The sequence below is a fragment of the Echinops telfairi genome, unplaced genomic scaffold (genome assembly GCF_000313985.2).
Source record: "Echinops telfairi isolate 266 unplaced genomic scaffold, ASM31398v2 ScPeMD7_23;HRSCAF=83, whole genome shotgun sequence".
Lineage (NCBI taxonomy): Eukaryota > Metazoa > Chordata > Mammalia > Afrosoricida > Tenrecidae > Echinops > Echinops telfairi.
In genome coordinates this window covers 33,491,255-33,509,775 of record NW_022103920.1, presented here as the reverse complement: position 1 = coordinate 33,509,775, position 18,521 = coordinate 33,491,255, and the positions used below count along the sequence as shown (strand labels likewise).

The 18,521-nt window shown below is 42.7% G+C and overlaps 1 protein-coding gene and 1 non-coding gene across 2 annotated transcripts in view; both read right to left on the bottom strand.

The window, feature by feature from the left end:
- Positions 1-18,521, bottom strand: part of DOCK4 (dedicator of cytokinesis 4) — a 503,583-nt gene that overhangs the window by 364,792 nt on the left and 120,270 nt on the right. The gene's annotated exons all lie outside the window — the stretch shown is intronic.
- On the bottom strand, positions 4,677-4,840 carry LOC115869263. Its single transcript, XR_004046082.1, has one exon. It is a non-coding gene; the product is annotated as a U1 spliceosomal RNA (small nuclear RNA).

The following is an 18,521-nucleotide window of genomic DNA, read 5'->3' as shown; positions in this document are numbered from 1 at the left end:
CCTTTAAGACCCCAGATGCTGTATCATTTGATAGCTGGGCACCATCTGCTTTCTTCACCACTTTTGCTAATGCACCCCCTTTGTCCTCAGCAATCAAGTAGGGGCAGGCTGGTGTGTTTCTTCCGTGTGGGTTTTCTTGTCTCTCAGCTAGATGGCTGCTTGTTTATCTTCAGGTTTTTAAGGCTTCAGGTGCTATATCTTTTGATCATTTTATTGGGAGCTCTTACAGATGTTGTAATGATTCAATTAGATCCAGCATAATTGAACAATTGCTGCCGCCATCGGTTTCAAAACATTTTCTTTCTTCTTGGACTCCCTGATATCAGCACCCCTTTTATTATCTTCTTTGTTTTCAAGATCATTTTACTGGGGGCTCTTACAGCTCTTAAAACAATCCATACATCAATTGTATCAAGCATATATTTTTTTTTATTATTAAAAGATCATTTTATCGGGTGCTCTTACAACTCTTATAAAAATCCATTCATCAATTGTATGAAGCAGATTTATAAATATGTTGCATTATTTTCTAAATATTAACATTTTATTTGAGTCCTTGGTATTATCAGCTCCTTTTTTATCCTCCCACCCTTGTGATCCTTGATAAATTATAAATTTCATATCTTACAACAACCACTGTCTCCCTTCCCCCACGGTTTATTTCCCCCATGCTCTCCCCACCTTTCCCCTACCCTCCTGGTGTCACTACTCCCATCTCTCTTCCTCAGGAGTTTATCTGACCTGGATTCCTATGTCCTGAGCTCTTATCTGCACCTGTGTACATGCTCCAACCTAGCCCACGGTGAGGGGCAAGACTGGGGCCATAACAGTGGGAGGTGAGGAAGCCTCAAGGAACCAGAGGAATATTGTGTGTTTCCCCAGTGCTGTACCGAGCCCTGGATGACTCATCCCTTCATTCTTACGTGAGGTCAGGGGATGGCAAACTGCTGCTGGAGATCCACATTCAGATCTTTCGTTCCGAACATGTGGTTCTGAAGTAAAGTTGACATTGTAAACCATATTATTCAGATAATGATTTCATTTGTTTGTAAGATATATTACTGGCTCTCAAATAATTTTTTTATTATTAAATAATCATTTTATTAGGGGCTCATACAACTCATCACAATCTGTACATATGTCATGTGTGTCCAGCACATTAGTACATATGTTGACTTCATCATTCTCACAACACCCGCTTTCCACTTGAGACCTTGGTGTCAGCTCATTTTCCCCCTCTCCGGCCTTGTTCCCCCTCCCCCTGAACCCCTGATAATTTATAAATTATTATTATTTTATCATATCTTACCCCATTCAACGTCTCCCTCACCCACTTCTCCGCTGTCCGTCCCCCAGAGAGGAGGCGGCCATGTGCAGACTTTGTCATCTGTTCCCCCTTTCTCCCTCACCCTCCCTCCACCACCACCCTCTCCACTGGTCCTGGGGGGGTTCATCTGTCCTGGGTTCACTGTATTTCCAGTTCCTATCTGTGCCAGTGCACATCCTCCGGTCCAGCCGGATGTGAAAGGCAGAATTGGGATCATGGTAGTGGGGGAGAGGAAGCATTTAAGAACTAGAGGAAAATTGCACATTTCATCATTACTACACTGCACTCTGATTTGCTCCTCTGCTCCCCGCACCCCTTCTGCAAGGGGATGTCCAATTTCCCCGGGATGGGCCCTGGGTCCCCACTCTATACTCCCCCTCATTCACAATGTTATGATTTTTTTTTTTTTGTCTTTGATACCTGATACCTGACCCCTTCGCCGCCTTGTCACCTTACAGGCTGGTGTGTTTCTTCCATGTGGGCTTTGTTGCTTCTCAGTTAGATGGCCCCTTTTTTATCTTCCAGCATGTGGGACCCCAGATTCTGTGTAATTTGAAAGCTTGGCACCATCAGCTTCCTTCACCGCATTTGCTTATGTACCCACTTTATTGTTCTGAGGGACAGGATTAGATCTTCCACCTCAAAAGTTTGCCAACCACTGTACCAGGGTTATCAAAGTATCTCATTCATACCAACCTCTCCATGTATGTTGAAGATATTTTCAGTGATCACTTAAATAACTATACTAAATACTACATGGAACTATTTTGTTAGAGCAGTTTCCACTAACTTGAGGATCCTCGATGAATTATTCTATATCCCCTAGAAACAAGCATACCACCCAACAGAACAGAAGGGAACACAGCTCGGCCCTGTGCCACCCACACTCTTTGATGCTCCGCTCCTCTTTTGGCTCCGCCCCATCCTGTCTTGCTCTGTTTTGCTGACCCCTCTGCTTTACCCATTGCTGTTAGCATGGATTTGAGTAGATCATTAGGGATTTGAGTTTAATAAGTAAAATGAGCACCTTTAATATATTTTGAAATAAGATTCTCCATTATTAGGATCTGAAAAATTAGAGTGAATGAAGACAACTTGGACTTGGCAAAATGATTTCATTTTTAGATTCCATTTCTGTATTCAGTGGATTATTATTTTTTTAAAAGGAGGAAAATTTAGGACACCTTGGCACACTTCTACAGATTATTTTATAATCTAAGACATCTGGCTATTGTGCTTATTTATGGAATTCCACCCTAAGACCCACTAGATATTTTCCAAATATGTTTTGCAATATTTGGACATTCTCCAGGTGGTTGGCTTTCATTCATACTTCCCCAATCAGTTTTGGGAGAAGGTTGATCATTATGTCTTTATGGTTCATTATGAATCCTGAATTCTAAAGTGCATCCAGGTTTTATGAAGCATTTTTTAAAGTCCTTTAAAAAAAAGTCCAATTAACACTTACCAGGCCTCACTCAAAATTGAAAGGAAACTTGAAACCACCGAATTGTGTCAATTTGTCCAAAGTCTCCTTCTTTGAAAAGAATGTGGCTAAAAACGAACCACTGCACAGGATTTTGTTGTCCAGGAGACGACTGACTGCATTACTTCTTAAAGGTTCCCAAGGCTAAATGCTAGTACATTTTCAATGCCATGAAATAAAGACTTTGTAGTTTAGAGATTTTTGTTTTGTTTTGTTTTGTTTTTCCACGGTGCTCATGGTCAATACAGTAGCTAGACGAGTTTGATTGATTTTCAATGGGAAGCCAAAGAGGGGAAAGTGGAAGAGACAAATTCATGGGGCAGGGAAAGAGCAACTGGACGCCAAGTGATATTCACGATTAAGGTCATGTCGGTCAGGAGGCAGAAGTGGGAAACACAAAAGCAGAACTGCTGATGAAAGTAACTGACCTTAGGATAAATCTTTCCCTCACCCCAGGACGGATGATTACATGCTAAATTAAGTTACCCCTAAAGGGAAAAACCGCCAGAGCGAGTCAAATATCATAGGCAAAAAAATCCAACACATCTAGACTCTTGAATATCATGGACACAATTAGAAAAGTGGTTACATTACAAGATGGGAAAGAGAAAACATGAGCAAAATGGGTGTTTTTCCTGTTCTGCCTCTTACATTATGAAAATATTTGAATGATTTATAGAAGGTAACATGTCTTCTAAAAATATATGTTTTATAAAATGATGGAATAAACATCTAGGGAAAACGTCCATCATTCATCAATCATTCATAAAGCACCCTACAATGAGCTGTGGTTCCCTGTCTTATAAAAGCATTCTTTAAGCCGTGCTAGAGAACAGAGTACTTCGGATTTTTCCCACTGGGATGGAGGGATTTTTCATTTCATTTATTCATCCGCAGCCTCACTGCACATTCTAGGTTGATGATTGATAGGGAAAAGGACTGAGTCAAAATAATTTTCTCCATAACGTCTGACGTTTTTATAAAACATTCATTTTAATGCCTGATGGAAAGGAAATGTACAATCTGCAAATTTAACATATGATAGCATATAAGTAAATCTTGACTACTTTAATATAGCAAATTATAAATATAGTAAGTAATTTGCTTATGATACTTGCATACAAGTAAATTAGAAAGATCACAGCAGCCCCAGCACGAGTAAAACAATACTTATCAATCACTTTGAGGTGGGCATTCATTTAGAAATACAAGCGTAATTGAGTAAAATCTTAATTATGATTCTCATTGAGCACATCTGCAGAGGTGTGGCAATGATCACTGATAACGTTGATAGACAAAATTGTTCTCTGCTAAATGGTAGATTGATACACGGATCAGCTCAAGATACAGAAATGTATCCATTTATTTAAAGATTTTCTCTCTTCTAGTTCGCTTTAAGGCATAGGAAGACAAAAAGTGGGTATCTAAATCTGAGCTTTCCTTAAAAACAATTAGCTCCTTTTCCTCACTGTCATCTCCTCCTTTTATTTCACTACATTCTGCCTGCCCGTCTCCCTAGAGTCTGTCCCCCACCACACCCAGGTGTCACTGAAGCTGTAATCTATTTTTTACATGAAATAGCCACAGGCCTACAATTCCCCTGGTAAATGCTTTATTATTATTAACATTCACCCACTTTCTTTCTCAAGCTTAAAGAAAACCAGAAGTAGATCATTTTACTTAAAAATCAGTATATACTGCCTGTCTAGTAAACTGCATAGGATATGATAAAGGCCTCAAAGGTGAGGAATTTATAGTAAATACATATACATGTGTGGGTTTATGTGCATAAATACGAGGGACTACCAATGATGGTGGAACATGGAATTAAAAGCTAATACACTGTTTCTATGAACTTTTTTTAAGGGGAGAGCGCACTCGCAGTCCCCCACTACGACAAATTATGCAGTCGAGTTCCCCACATTTGGGGAAATCACGGGGGTCAGCACATCCGGAGTGCGATGGATAAGCCTCGCCCTGGGAAAACCACCTTCGTGATCATGGTATCTCCCCTGCCCGGTAAGTACATTCTATGGACTTTTTAAGCCTCCTCCTCTTTGTCCCTTCGTGATAGAACTTATTTCATCCAGCATAATGCCCTCCAGGGTCAGCTCTCTTCAGAGGGATCACACAGATTTGGTCATGACTCTTCAATGCTGCATAGTATTTCATCGTGTGTGGGTGCACGATAGTTTGTTTACCCATGCCGACGCACATGGAAGTTGGACACATTGAACAAGAGGATTGAATCATCATCGATACATTTGCATTGTGGGGTGTTGGTGAATATTGAAAATACCATGAACTGCCAAAGTGTCTTGGAAGAAGTACAGCGAGTGCTTCTTAAAGGCAAGGATGGCAAGGCTTAGTCTTACAAATTTTGGACATGTTGTCAGGAGAGACTGATCCCTGGAGAAAAGCACCATGCTTGATAAAGGAGGGCGGCAGAGAAAAACCCATCCATTACATGGAATAGCACCGTGGCTACAATGATGAGCGGAAACATAACAGCAATGGTGAGGTGGCACTGGACCGGACTGTATTGTGTTCTGTTGTGCATAGGGTTGCTATGCAAACTAAATGTCCATCAGTGGTTGTTGTTGTTGGGTACAATTCCACGGTACCCAACAACAACAACCACTGATGGACATTTAGTTTGTTTATGTATTTTTGCTGTTGTGAATAGTCCTAGGAAACATGGATGTGCATATAGTGCAAGAGCTCTTATTTCTCTAGCATATGTATCAAGTATTGGGATAGCTGGATCACATAATATTTCTATTTTCAACCATTTAGGGCAACAGCAGACCATTTTCCTGTACCACCAGCAGCGCAGGAGGGCTTCAATCTCTCCACTCTTTCTCCATGCTGGGAGATTGCTGCTGCCCAGGAGGCACATTAAAGGTAGTGACTTGGGTAATTTTCTGTGTAGGTAGGAATGGTGTGGATTATCAAAGGAAGAAGACTTACAAAGCTAGTTTGCCAGGTAATATGGGAGGGAAAACAGTGTTATTCTACAGCTCCATCATTTGTCCCCAAAAAAGAGATAGTCAAAAGGTCTACTGTATGTCCCCAGGTAACCAACGTCCAATTCACAAACAGCTCACATGCCCATAACAAATTCTTCATCACTTCTAGGCACAGCACTTAAATCACAGAAACAGCTTTAAGCCTTTCCTTGCACTAAAGTAGGACTAAACAGAACCTTACACGCCTGTCCCTGCTCCCTACACATCTCACTTACAGACTCACAGAATGAGGAATGGATCTCATTCATAATCTGTAATCTGGGGACTGCCTACATACAAACACCTTCAGTCTACTAGCAATTTGGCAAACAGAAGCCGATCGGCTCATACACATACAATGTTTTCGCTCAGTCTGGGTTTCAGTTCGAAACACCATAATGTGTATATGTTTGTGCATTTCCACCACTGTGATATGAGGGGGCTTCAGAAAGTTCACAGGAAAGAGTGCATCATCAACGTTTTGAAGCCTCCCTCAGATCACAGGTAGTCCCCGTTGTGGGGAGTATTCTAGGGATGACAAACCACTCACCACCATCCCTTTTGGGTTTTAGTGTTTTCCTTCTTTGCATCTTCTGAGTAACCTGGTACAGCCATAATTTGCTGAGATTACACCTTCAAGTGTTCATGCACAGGTGTTCAGTTTTATGATGTACTGTGCAAAAAAACACTGCCAGTTTTGCAAAAATGCTGATGAGAAAAGGCAATATCAGTGGAAACTAAAGAGAGGGAGGGTTCCTCATCTTATGTTAGAAACAATTTACAATGGGGTCATCAGAACAAACCCTCTTGTAAGTCAGGCACTGATGAGAGAAACCATGTGTCAGGGACATCAAGAAGTTCATGGAAAATTAAATGAAAGATAATGGAATTATCCCATGAATTTTTTGAAGGCTCCTTTCATCCATACGAAGTCTGGCATTTATTGGACTTGATGCTTCAAAGCTGCCATTAGACAAGTGGGCTTCAAAAAATCATGGGAAAAAATCCATGATCTTTTCATTTCATTTTTCCATGAACTTTTTGAAGCTCCCTCATACAAAAGAATTCCTACAGAATACGGTAATTCAAAACTTCGAACTGAGGGAGGCTTGGTTTACTTGCCTAGCACAATAGGATAAGTATTGTGCTAAGCCAGAAATTGGTTAGTGGTTCAAATGTACCGACTGCTCCAAAGGAGCGAAAATGAGGCTGGCTGCTCCTTTAAAGACCGACAGTCTTAGAAATGCTAACGGAGTAGTTACACTGTGTCCTGTAGGCTTGCTCTTATCAGAATCGACTCAATGACAGTGGGTTGGGTTAGTTGTATAGATAGAAAGCAAGAGTTTTATTTGACAAAAATGCCATCCAAGTCAGCTGTGTTTTGGGATGGTAGATAGTTCACTAAAAAAGTAAAACAATTGTATTCCTTGGGGTCATGATCAGAAATACCAGCACAACCACCTGTTAGTTTGCCATACTGTAGTGGCTGGTGCATTGTCGTGAAGCTGGACACTAAGCCAATGGCATTCCAAATACCAGTAGGGCCGCCCCTAGTGAGCAGGTTTCAGTGGAGCTCCACACTAAGGCATTTTAGGAAGCAAACATCCTATCTATTCTACGAGATGGCCAGGGCTAGCCCTATGGATCACACAGAACACTGAAACAGTGCCGGAAGATGAGAGCCCTGAGTTGGAAGGCACTCCCGGTGGCCCTAACACTGGACCCAGGAGCGCCAGCTAAGGGACCGTGCAGGACTGGGTGACTGCTCCCAGTTGTACCTGGGTTTTGCCAGTAGTTGGAGCTGACTGGATGGTAACAAATAACCGGAGCAGAAAACCAGTGACAGACTTGCAGCAAGCCCAGACTGAACAACAAAGGAAAACAAAGAGCTTGCCCTCCAAGGAAGACAGGAATGGAAAACTTTAAGACTGTAAAGAGAGAAAATACAGAGATGACAGAAAAAATGTGGCCGTGGCTAAACTAACTTCTCAGTGCCTTCATTTTCCTAAAATGGAAATGATAAAGCATCGATCTCATATAGCTACTGTGAGAATTATTTACGCCAGAACGTGTGACTGACGAACACGTCATGGCTCTCAGCAGGGACTGGCCATTGTCAGTAAACTAATGTTCATTATTTCCTCTAGCCTGCAGAGGGCAGAATTAAGGGCTGTGGGTAGAAATGAAAGGCAGACAGACTTGGGCTGCATGTTAGCTCCAGACCCTACTGTCTTACTGCAGGAATTCCTGCTCATCACGATTAATCTAATCAGGCTACAATGACTTCTGATGGGTCAGCTTATAAACTCTCATATTTCTTTATTTATCCAATTTTAATTTCTGTTACAGAAGCTTAGGTTGAAGCAATTATTTTTAAGGTAATATTTATAGTTACAGAAAGAAAAAACGCTATAATTTTTGCAGTTATGGACCATTAAGCTTTCTGAATTGTAGAACTACTAGATAAACACATGACATCCGGTTAAGGCAGACTTTCAGGTAAACAATGATTCAGTGGGTCTCCAATAAGGAGCCCTGGCGGCACAGCAGTTAGTGCCCAGCTGGTAACCAGAGTCAGTGGCAAGATGGCACCAGCAGCAGACTTCGCAGTCTGTCTCTACAAAGACGGCAATCTAGGAAACTCTACGGGCAGCTCCACTCTGTCCGTTGGGGCGCAGGAATGAGCCAGAGTTGACAGCACACAGGGCCCAATTACTAGATGGGATCTATTTATCCTAAACATTACCCTTGTCCATTTGATCCTCAAATTGAACTGAATGTCCCCATGTTTTTATTTGCTAAACCTGGCAACCCCATTTAAAAGAGTGACTGCTTACAGCTCAAAGTAACTAACAATGCTTTCATGTCAGCAGCTTCCTGGAGCCCCTTGGTTGAGTGGTTCTCAATTACTTATGTCATCCCCCCTCCCTCTTTAAGCAACATTTCAGAAAGTTGACTTTTTACCGCATCTTTCACTCACGCCCTGCATTTCCTGCACTAGCTTCAGTTGCTCAAGAAGAGGTGGTGATCAGCTAGATGTTGGTGGCTACATCACTTCCCATTTGGCTAAAGGAAGGCCGACCTTGTGGGAGCCTCTGCATTCTGCTCCCTCAGGCACAGATCCAGAGACAAGTTACACAACCAGGGGCCAGCTAGTCTAGATGGCCCCTGCCAAGTAACACCTCTGCAGACATTTCCTCAGATTCCACCAGCACAGCCACCAGCACCTGAATGCTGTCAATTGACAACTGAACAGAGAAAGCACGGTATTTTGACATTTCAACAATATTTATACTTACGACATCAAAAAATGGTGTTATGTGGCTTGTGGGGCATAAGGAATGAGCCAGCAGATTTAAGTAATTATTCCAGCTGGTGTTCAACAAAACAAAAGAAAAATGTAAAGGCCATTAGTGAGTGTTGAGGTATACTTCTGGAGTCTGCCAAGGCCCAGGCTATAGGTGATGGAGGACACCGAGCAGATGTTCACGACAGAAGTGGGTGTCTGTCCCCTGCCCCATGTCCTAACATAAGCTGGGGTCTTCACCTTTCTTGAAAATAGAGGGGATTTTTCTTATGTTAATGAGGTAAATCCAGTAGGGTGTGTCCTGAACCTTGTTACTTCTGAGTGGTATCGTAGAGAAAGAAGGGAACATACTGGAATAGACACACACAGGCGGGAGACAGACACCATGTGAGAATTAATCGGCAAAGAAAGGAACACCGAGAATTTCTGGCAGACACTAGACACTAGGAATGGTAAAGCTAGCACCAAGTACCCAGAGACCCAAAAGAAGGAGTGGAGCGGCCAAGCAGAGGCGGGGAGACACATAAAAGAAGAATTGAAACAGGAAGAAAAAACTCCAGTCAGAGAGGAATGCAAGTCTTGTGGACAATTCGAGGAAGTCCTGTGGTTTGGAGCAGCACTATAGAACTTGGGCAAAATGCACACTATGATTCATTTCCCACATGACGGCTCCTTCTCAGGGCTAGAGGAAACAGTCGAAAATCCACTGGAGAATGCTCCGCTCACTACAAAATCTTCTCAGGCTCATGAGTCGGGATGGTTTGAACCCAGAACTCGGGATGAGAACAGAGCCCCCTAGTTCAAGGTCAAAATGGCAGATGGGAGTACTTGTGATATTCTACAGAATGGGCTACGGAAGCACAAAAAGAACACGGAAGAACAACCCTCCAGGAGACTTCTAGAAAGCCTTTCTGAGCAAAGGCAAGCCTTGATGGTCTGTGTGACATCTTTTTATACCTCCTTATTATGTCTTTCCTCGGTTACATCAGATGCTGTGTGGATTGTGATAGAAATTAACAGAGAAATCTTTGAAGTCCCTTTTTCTAACACAGTACTCCCCAAGTCTGCTGCTTAATAAGTGCTTATTAAATTAAATAATGAACTAATGGTTGTTCTCTTTCAGTTCAGGAACCGAAAAGAGAAACAGTAATTAAATTTGCAATTTGAGTGGAAAGAGAGATGGTATCATAATTCAAAACACCAAGTCCCACAAGAGGACGAACCGCAGAGAAATGGGCAAACGCAGCCTGTACTTAGGAGAGCCAGCGCCGCAGAGGAACACATGGTGGGACCTCCACCATCTGCTCTGATTCTTAACAACTCTGGCAAATTGGGTCAGCTGGTGATTTTTCTGCGTCTCAATCCTAACAGGATGGCCTAAGGCCGACCACAGGCAGCCCTAAGAATTAAATGAGAGGATCTATGTAGGAACCTTAGCAAAGCCAGGTCCAGCATGGAATAAAATAAGCACTCAATAAGGGGCAGTCAGACTAGTGGCAGAAGTAGAACTCCTAATGAAATATCAAAACGTGAAAATGTCCCTTTAAAATACATACATCATGATTGAGGTCAGATAAAACCTAATCTGATGAAACCAGCCCTCTGCATAACACTAAACACCGATATTCTCATAAATTGTAGAAGCATCAGTAGTGGACACAAACCAGGCAGAAAACTGATAATTATACAGGGAAGCTAGGGGACAAAAAAGAAGGGTTAGTGTTGGTTTCTGGGCACAAATCTACCCTTTCTCCTCTACCTCAGGGGTAATAGGACTGGGAACTCCTGGGCAGGCTGGGATTTCTCATAGAACCATATATCAGCATTGTAGTGTATTACAAAATCCTTTTTTCCTTCCTGTTTGAAACCGTAAAATCCTGCGGAGGTCCTTGTTAAACTGAACCCCCTGGCTCATGTGTATAGGGGAGCATTGATGGAACCCGTCAACCTTGTCTCTGTCGCCTTTGTGGGTTCCATGACGTTCACTACTCTCAAGGCTCACGGTTGCTCTTATGCGCAAAGGGAAGGGAAGGGTAAACACAAACAAGCCCATCGACTGCTGAGCTGTGGTACACCAAATGCAGCTACCTGTGGTTGCCATGCCTTGGAAAAATGTGTCACTTTGTTAATATGGTAAAAGGCTACCCATGTGATTTAGTTAGAAATAACTTTTGAACTATAGAAAACCATTTATTGTGGATTTATTTAAACAAAATCCACTTTATTACTTTTAATTCATTATGGAGATTGTCATTTAAAAGTCCACTGGGTCTGCTTTGTGACTACATTAAGCACTCTTGAAATTAGCCCTAATTATAATTAGCATTAATTATACTTCCCAAACAAATGTTCTAATTTTTATAATGCAGTTTTTTCTTTATTTTAAGTAGGTTTATAACACTAATCTTATTAATAAGCCCCCTCTCCACAGATTGTACTAACACACACAAAAAAAGATTTAATGCAGTTTAGAAAGGATGATTAGGAAGCATGAATTAGACACATTTTAGATTAATAAAGGTTTTAAGGACTTGAAAATAATTTTATTTGATATGTGAATGCTACCACAATTGTCTTCCCCTGGTTTTGTTTGAAAACTCCTAGAAAGAGGCAATTTGTTCCTGGTCTGTGCACTAGTTGGAGATCTAAGTTACTAATCTGAAAATCTGGAATGATTGGTTTAGTGCAAGACTCAGGCACTATAACAAAATGAATTACACTTTGCTTCCTAGAGGCTTACCTTTACCCACAGAACTAAATTTCTGGAACAAATCGCATGCAGAACAGTAAAGACATAGGTGTTACCACAGGTATGCCAAATAGTTATGGAAAAAAATACTTCATCCCATAGGAGAAGGTCTTAAGTCTTCCTACAGAACTTATTTATCCTTCCTTACCTGAACAACTCACGGTGACCCTACAGGAAGGGTCGAACAGCCCCTGTAGTTCTGAGACTGGAACTCCCGGCGGGAGCAGAACGCCTCCTAGGGTCGCAATGAGTCACAGTCAACTGGAGGGCAGCAAGTTTAAGGGGTTTTGTTCTGTTTTGGCATTTTACCAAGACGAGGTTCTTAAAGCATTTGGTATCTGTTGTCTAGAATGAGTAAATGGCAAAAGGAGGATGGCAGAGATGACAGACATCCATGACAGAAATACTGTCCGTGACATAGAACCGCGGTACTAATCATACCAATGACTCAGGTCACTGTGGTCAATTTAATCACTGCAGGCATAAATAGTTCCTTATTCCCACTCAACCTGAAGGCGCGGAGCGCATACCCCTACTTCGCTGAGATTAGACCTGGGGTGTGACTCGGGCAGAGACTTGAAAAGGCTGCAGAGCTGGGCTCGCCTTCTTGCAGCGCCTCTCCTCACAGATGTGCCCCCTACTTTCTCCGTCTTCAGATTCGGCCCAGGGGGAAGCCAAGTTACGGTTGGGGGCTGCCGTCATGACAGCCACTGGTGATGATTCTGGGTAACCGAGAACTGCCACCGAAGACTTTGTTGGCTGCCATCTTTAAAAGAGCAGATCACCCAGCTCTTTCTCCCACAATGCTGCTGGGTGGGTTCAAGTGACCAAGGCTTCCGTGCACGGCTAAGCACTTAACTGTTGTGCTGCCAAGGCTCCTTCGTCTGGCCATTTGGGCGCTTTCATTCACCTTCGCCACCAAGCAGCATGTAGCTCATTTTCCCCCTCCTTCCCCACCTCCCTCATAAACCCTTCATAGTTCATAAATTATTAGTTTTGTCATAAGTTACCCTGTCCAATGTTTCCCTCCGCCCTCTTCTCTGATGTCCATCCCCCAGGGAGGAGGCAATACTTAGATTCTTGTAGTTGGTTCCCTCTTTCTACCCCACATTCCCTTCACCCTCCAGGCATCGCCCCTCTCTCCACTGATCCTGAAGGAGTCATCTATACTGGATTCCCTGTGTTGCCAGTTGCTATCTGTACCAATGTATATCCTCCGGTCCAGCCAGATTTGTAATGTAACATTGGGAACATGATAGTGGTGGGGAGGAAGCATTAAAGAACTAGAGGAAAGTTATATGTTTCATCGTTGCTACCCTGCACCCTGATTGGCTCGTCTCCTCCCCATAACCCCTCAGTCATCTTAATGAAGAAATTGGACACACCCTATACTTTGTATTTTACTTGCTTTTCTATAGGTGAACAAGCTGTGTCTATTAGGCATGGTCCCAATTCACCTCCCTCGGTCGTCATATTGTATAACTCACATTAATTAATAGCACATGATGAAAGTCAAGATATTGGTGTTTAGGACTTCAACACACAGTCCTGGGCCAAATCCACAGTAAGACTTCTCAGCAAGACATGTAGCGTGAAGCTGCTGCCCAGCCAGTCAAACCTACAACATCCCCAGTTGGCTTACATCCGTGGGTGTGAGAAAATTATTTAAGGCACTGATTTGAGGGTTTGCTTATAGCACAGCAAAAGCTAACAAGTGCAGTCAGACAGAAGGGGGGTGGGGTGGGGTGGGTAAATTGCCTTGCTTAAGGCAGTTATATTTTTAGTAAATTTCTATTGGAAGCTAAAAGTATATTTTGAAGTTTGGCATCCCAGTAGAGTAACTTTCAACTGACTAGAAACTTCATTTATATAAACAGCATCCCAAAGCCTCCCGTTTCACAGTGATACATGGTTCTTAGGAAGTGTGTCCAAAAACGGAACGAGCACTTTCTTTAACTACAGTCTGCTGAGCACGTGGCAGCCAGACCCCAGCTAACAGACTCTCGTTCGCGATGCCACACAGCTGACTAGCAATAGGCAACAGCCACATGATGCTGGGGCTCAGAACATGTTTACTGCAGTTCCCACAAACGAACCAGTGCGGGACATCTCAGGCCCTGGGTCGTGAAAATAAAAGAAGATCTCTGTTTTCTGAGAAAAGCCCCTTTCACACTTGCCCACAGTGGAGACACGGTGGTGAAGCCTTGGGGCGGGATTTGCCGCCAACTTTCATGCCACTGCTCACCAAGTGTTTCCCATTGGCGGGCTTGGTGCTGGGGCCGCCAAGGTCCTTTCCCTGAAACCGCAAACGCCTATGAGTGATGCACTTGGGAGGCTGAGTAAAGTCAAGCATTGAGAGCCTGACTCAATCACGCTGTGGACGGAGGAAGTGGCCGTGCTGAGATGGGAGGCCAGGGCTATCTAACTTCAAGTCATATGCAAGGCACTGAGGAAACAGCTCGGGGAGTTTTATTTTAAACATCAAAAAGTGCCCTGTCCATCTTACCGAAAAGCTCTCTTCTCATCTCTTTTTCTTTTTGTCAAGTTCAATAAGGGATATAGTGTGGTCATATCTGAGGAAGCATTTGATAGCTCCACCTCAGACACAAATGGTGACTTGTATGGTAAATATGAACCTACAAAAGGCCTTACTGATTCAACAAATGACAAGGATGGGGGAGGAAAGGAATACAGATCAAAGATTTAGGAAATATAACCGCCACTGCAAATTCCTGTTTAGATCCTAAATTGAAAGAACACCTGCAAAAACCCATCTCTGAGGGTACCAAAATACTTTAACATGGCCTTGGTGTTACATAATAATTCAATTCTTTTTATGGTTCAAAAGGGAGGTCTAATGTCCAGGAATTACTTTACAACCTGATTGAGTGGATAAAATCCACTTTCCAGTGCTTTCTCTGACAGTAAGGCTATTTACATTCCTAGACTATGGTCGGTGGGGATTCACAAGAGACACAATCCAGGTAGGAACCTCTGCAAATGGATTTGGGGCTTCCACTATCATCTGTAGCATTCCACAAATTAATTCTTGGTCTTATGCTGCATTCTGCTAGGTAACGCAATGAGAGGAAAGTTAAGGTTTTTACGAAAGTAGTAGCACTCAGATGCATACTAAATTCCTGTAGTGTGAGATTACACAGTATCTAATGTTTGCCTTAAAATCCTCCAGGAAAAGAAAAAGGATGGGATATGCGGATGGATAGAAAAAACAGCAGGTGTGGACAATTCTTGAAGCTCCGTGGATACAGAGACTTCTTACATTACTTTTGCATAGATGTGTACAAGTTCTCATAATAAAAACAAAACAAAATAAATAGAAAGGAAAATCAAGAAATACTAAAAAATGCTAGTCTACCATCAGTAAAGCTCCTTGTAAATGACGATATCTTTACTGATGCCTGTTAATGGTCACCTCTGTTTCACTTTACTTTTCTGTGGCATGAGTTTTGTTTTACATAAATGAGTCGGGGAGGCTGTGTTTTGAATAACACAGGAATAAAGGAAACAGACAATTAAAAATCAGAGCTAAGAGCACCTGAGTTTATTCACTCAAAAGGTACCGGCTTTCTTCTTACCAGTCAGAAGCCACAGCTGTGAGATATGTAAGTATTCACCACACAGGTTCCTTTTTCTAAAAACTCACTCGGGTCAATTCAGGCTCGTGGTTACTGAAAATCTGGCAACTGTACACTTCCCAGTCAGGTTAGAAAGAAGGATGTGGTGACAGAGGCCATTTCTTAAATCAACATGGACACCCAAACTGTCCATAAAATCCAATTCAGAAAATTCACACTTCACTGATACTAACAGAGTTCAGGCTGATCTGGGGAGACCCTCCCCAAATGCGCGATATGCTAACTGCAGAGTGCACGCCCAGGAATCCAATCTCCGTCAAAGATTAGAAGGAAGCTTTGTCCCTGGTTACCAGGTGGGTCTCTAACGCCAGGGGCCAGGGAGTGAGCACAAGGATAAGAACTGGGACAGCCCAGGGATGCCACCACAGGAAGGCAAGGGGGGGGGGAAATTAAGAGAAGATTTTAATGTATAATTGGACTGTCTGCCAAAAGGAGGAAAAATTAGAAAAAGAAAGGGGGAACTCTCTGGATTCTCACTTCTGCATTTGGTGGGCAGACAGGGAGGCGCCCCACAACAGAGCAGTCGTGATGACTTCCTTTTTGACCATTCCAGGACACCCTTCGCGATGATGTCAGAGTCCAGGTGCCACTCACTTCTCAGCACCTTGTATTTGCCATCCCCGGCGAATTCCATGTGGACAGCTGTACACATTATTTGGCATGAGCTTTCATGGTCACCCCTTCCCAAGACTCAGGTGTCTGAGGCTGGCAGTTTGTCCGTGACAAGTAGTGGGCATGCCTCTGTTTTGAGGGACACTGTGTAACCCGAGAGAGCACTGGCCAAACTTGAAAATGACCTTGGACTTTAGAGTTAGATTTGCTCATCTTCTCTCTTTTGAAAAAGAGATAGGAAAACGCCTAGTTTGCATATATACAGACATAAGTAGAAATACTCAAACCTCTCATTGCAAACTTGTACCCATACAGAACAGGCCCTCAGATACCTCCTACAAGAGAACACAGATGCTCCCTCCTGAAATGCTATTCATCGTGGAGAGAATCAAGTGCCATCTTCAGTTACATTCAAATGGATCCACCCTTTTGCTGAGCCTCTCTCCAGGCTCCATCCTGATTTGGGTGTCTGAACCTGGACCATCATCGTCATGTTAACATAGTATCGGGATCACTCACTCATTTGTTCACTACCAATTAGAAGCCCACCACACCTAGAGGACCACAACACACCTCTAACAGGCCTGTGGCATGGGGTGCAGGCAGGAGATTTAAAATTGCTACAACCACACAAGGTACTATAAAACCGTGAAGCAAACAGAGGAAGAGTACGACAGGAACATAAAACGGTGTCCAGACAGAACAAAGGTCGTGCTAGCAGAGCAGGTTTATGAATAATGACTAGCTAGGCCTGCAAGACCTACGCTTCTATCACCACCTCCCAGGATGCTTGTCAGTGCATTACTACACATTGGGCTGCTAACGGGAAGATCAGCAGTTTGAAACCACCTCTCCGTGGGAGAAAAGATGAAGCTTTCTACTCCTGTAAAGATTTACAGTCTTGGGAACCCACTGTCCTAGAGGGTCTCTGAATCAGAGTCAATTCGATGGAAGTGAGTTTTGGTCTTTCAAGAATATAAAGTTTAAAACCAACCGCCTAAGTCCCTAAGTCTGAATCCAAGGAAGACTAAATTGTCGTTAACTGTGGAAGGCATCGTGCTATTCCACTCCGTCATCAGTTGTTGTGATGAGAGATTCCTGGATTGGGTTTAAGAAGTCAACAGAAGGGCCAAAAATGATTCTAAAACCTGTCATTTGAAGATTCTGAATTACTCTTAGAAGGATGGGACCCTGGAATATGTATTTAGCTTCAAAATGCACAATTGCCACGAAGACAAATGCTATCAAAGAAAGTCATATGTTCTCATTGTTAAGACACAAAACAGAAACTCTGCCAACTAAATTGGTTCCAGTTATATTTTAAGATGCTTTGAGGGCAAGAATCAAGTATTTTAGAAATTCTGTGCAATACAGATCTGTGAATAATTTTAGTCTTATAACGGTTTTGTGGCACTGTCTTACTTCCATGAGGTAAAAGCTATATGAAAGATAAATAGGAAATGTCAATTAACTTCCAATGCCCTCAAAAGATCTACTTACCAACTACTTACCATCTATTAATCTAGCTACCTACACATGTAAGCAACTGCATTTTATAATCTCAATGTATAAGGAACCCCCCTGATCTCTTTAGAGTTGGAAACCTCTCAATTACATGAAGGGCAAAATGGTTAGGTTTTGAGCAGAAGGTTAAGTATACATAAACTCATCCTAAAAGATTACTGAACGGATTATTTTTCGTGGAGTAAAAAGAACAAATCTTGATTGCATGAACCAGAGCCTGGAGGTACACAACACACCCAGCACTCAGAGCGCAGGATCAGTGAGTAGACACTCAATGAATGGGGGAACTGTGACAAATTAGATAAAATGTCAAAACGCTATTTGTTATTGTTGTCGGGTGTCATCGAGTCAGTTCTTATTCTTCCGAGGGACCCTGTGTGCGACAGAACAAAATACTGTCCTCCTGGCCGCTCTCACCATCGCTGTGATATTTGAGTCCGATGTTGCAGTCACTGTATCAATCTCCTTGCCAGACTTCCTCTGTTTCACAGGCTTTCAACTTTACCAAGCATGATACCCTTTTTTAGGGACTGGTCTCTTCTGATAACATGTCCAAAGTGAGAGAAGTGAAATCTTGTCATCCTCGATTCTAAGGTACATTCTGGCTGTACTTCTTCCAGGACAGATGTGTTAGGTCTTCTGACGGTCTATGGTACTTCTAGCAGCTACCTCTGAGCTTAAGGTAGTCCGCTCTGTCTCCTGGCTGGCAGCTGTGATAGCCCATGACGCCTCCTCTGTCTCCTTCACTGAGAATCACTCTTACAAGGATACTAGTCCTATAAGGAGGAACCCTGGTGGTAAAGAGATTAGGCACTGAGCTGCTAACCTCAAGGTCAGCAGTTTGAAACCACC